Source organism: Sinocyclocheilus anshuiensis, unplaced genomic scaffold, assembly GCF_001515605.1.
Source record: "Sinocyclocheilus anshuiensis isolate Anshui unplaced genomic scaffold, SAMN03320099.WGS_v1.1 scaffold1924, whole genome shotgun sequence".
In the NCBI taxonomy this organism is placed as follows: domain Eukaryota; kingdom Metazoa; phylum Chordata; class Actinopteri; order Cypriniformes; family Cyprinidae; genus Sinocyclocheilus; species Sinocyclocheilus anshuiensis.
This window is the reverse complement of record NW_015558721.1, coordinates 211,260-213,944: the sequence shown is the minus strand read 5'-3', so window position 1 is coordinate 213,944 and position 2,685 is coordinate 211,260. Positions and strand designations below refer to the sequence as shown.

Below are 2,685 nucleotides of genomic sequence, written 5' to 3'. Positions count from 1 at the left end.
GAGAGAGAGAGAGAGAGAGAGAGAGAGAGAGAGACGCTGCTTACACAACAGGATGTGTTAGTAAAAACAGCCACTGGATCATCTTTCCACACAGCCCAGAATAAGGTAACCATACAGATTTGGGATTTGCTTCCTTCACAAAAAGATTGGGCAAAAGCATCCTAAATATATAATAGCATGATGTCTGAATACCTCTTGTCTAGACTTGATCTTTGACACAGAAAGTTATATACTGATTCCTGGTTGATCCCATAAGTATTGAAATTTATCATTTTCTGCAATGCTTACCCTCTGTGTTGTAAATATAATGTTTTTCCTAAATGAATCAGTATTTTTAACAAATTGGTTAAGGTTATTATTCAGTCACTCACTCACAAAGGTCACTTGTTTTGTTCCTGAACTAATCAACATTTTATACAAATCACTTCAATTAATGAGTCAGTGAATTGTTCATTTTGACAGTCACTTGTCCCAACCTACTGGTGTATCCTCATTTTAAGTTGCTTTGGATAAAAATGTTTGCTAAATTTTTAAATGTAAATGTATCGATCTAACCTGCATAAAGAGTCACTAAAAATTCCCCACAATTAATACAATTTGAGGACCAGAATTAAGTGTTGCATATTAGAAAACATTTTATTTTTGTTAATACCTGTTACTGTATTTTTTATGATATACATTCAGATTTGCTTTCTCTTACTCATCCTCATCTTTTCATCCAGATTTTGTATTTTTTTTTTTTTACTTTCCATCTCTTTCTGAGATCTCTTTCTTTACCCCGAGCTGCACTTCCTAGAACAGTTAGAACAGGAGCTGTAAATGGGTTCACACGTGATATGACGTGATTGTGTAACAAAACTGTTGCAACATTATGAAGAGCACCTAGCAGATGGCGGGAACAAGATAGAGAGAGTCATTTGTAAATGTCGCCTGAGGAGCCAGCACATTAGTTCCCGATCTTATCCAATGACTGCATATCTTCTAACCCTCCCCAATGGCCTTATGCAATAACACACTGGTAATTGCTTTAGTGCAACATTGTCAGCATACTATAGAGAACAGACATAACTCACAGAGCTCCTTGCTGAGGGTGACTGTCATTGTTTTTGTAACCAGAAGTGTTGGGTCATAAAACAGTGGAAGATACATTAATGTAGATTCATCTTTGTGTCATAATCATTTGGGATCATTCTGGAAGAAATTGTAGTTTTGGAGCTCTTGCAAAACTGACGATTGATTTGATGGATGTCTTTGAAATATAGAGAAAGACAGCAGAATGTTTACCATCTACATACACTTTATTATAGAACAGAATAACAGTTAAGTGTAACACACACGCATCCTGATTTTGCCAAAGGGGGCACATAGTGATGACGTCATAAACTTTGATTGGCTGAGGCAGTTGTTGTCCCAGGTCATCATAAAAAAATATTGGTTTCAGGACAACTAGGACTTGGCAAAATCAGGATGTGCACACAGGTACACACACGCACTCACACACGCACGCATGCACGCACGCACACACACACACACACACCCCCCCACACACACACACAATGCCTTGCATTGAGACAAGATAGAGACAGATTTGTAACATTTCCTGTTGATTGGAATGTCTTAATTATTTCCCTGATGGTGGAAATGGGAATTTTCAATGCTTTAGTTGTTTTCTTACAGCCACTTTCTATTTGTGAAGTTTAACAATATTTTTCTGCATATCAGAACTATATTCTTAGGTTTTACTCATCGTGATGGATAATTAATTGAATTTGACCGTAGTGTGACCTCATATAGTCCTGTGAAACAGGAAGCCATGGCTGGATATTTCATGTTCATAATCACCCTGGTGTGCTGAAAATTGTAAATATGAATTGGGAATATACTTCAGAGATATTTTACTCATAAGAATTTCTAGGGGTGCCAGTAACTGTGGCCAACGTGTATTAGAGAAAAACATTTATTTCATTATGTGATTTCCCCCCCAAATTTCACTTGTTTTACTTGTTGAAAGGTTTGATTTAAAAAAATGAAATATCAAAAGGATAAACAATATTGATTTATTTTCACAGGCTTCTTTGTTAGTACAGTTGTGGTCAGTGGTAAATATGATCAAAGAAGGCTGTGAAAATAAATCTGCATTGTTAATCATTTTGATCTTTTTATTTTTTATTTTTTTATTCACAAATATCTAACCTTTCATTTAACTAAAACAATTGAAAATGGGGGAAAATCTCATTATGAAATAAATGTTTTTCTCAAATACACGTTGGACACAATTATTGGTACCCCTAGAAATTCTTATGAGTAAAATATCTGTGAAGTATATTCCCATTCATATTTACAATTTTGAGCATACCAGGGTGATTATCAACATAAAATTATCCAGCCATGGCTTCCTGATTCACAGGAATATAAATAGGAGGGAAAACAAAGGCCAAATTCCCTTAATCATCCATCACAATGAGAAAAACCAAAGAATATATTTCTGATGTGCAGCAAAAGATAATTGAGCTTCACAAATTAGAAAGTGACTTTAAGAAAAGAGCTAGAGCAATGAAAATGTCCATTTCCACCATCAGGGCAATAATTAAGAATTTCCAATCAACAGAAAATGTTACAAATCTGCCTGGAAGAGGACATGTGTCTATATCATCTTAATGCACGGTGAGGAGGAGAGTTTGAGTG

The 2,685-nt window shown here is 35.3% G+C and overlaps 1 long non-coding RNA gene across 1 annotated transcript in view; it reads right to left on the bottom strand.

Moving 5' to 3' along the window:
- Positions 1-699: 699 nt before the first annotated feature.
- LOC107681470 (uncharacterized) overlaps positions 700-2,685 on the bottom strand; it is a 19,968-nt gene continuing 17,982 nt past the window's right edge. The window contains exon 4 of the long non-coding RNA XR_001633257.1: positions 700-710. This is a non-coding gene — a long non-coding RNA (uncharacterized LOC107681470). The remainder of the gene's footprint in view (positions 711-2,685) is intronic.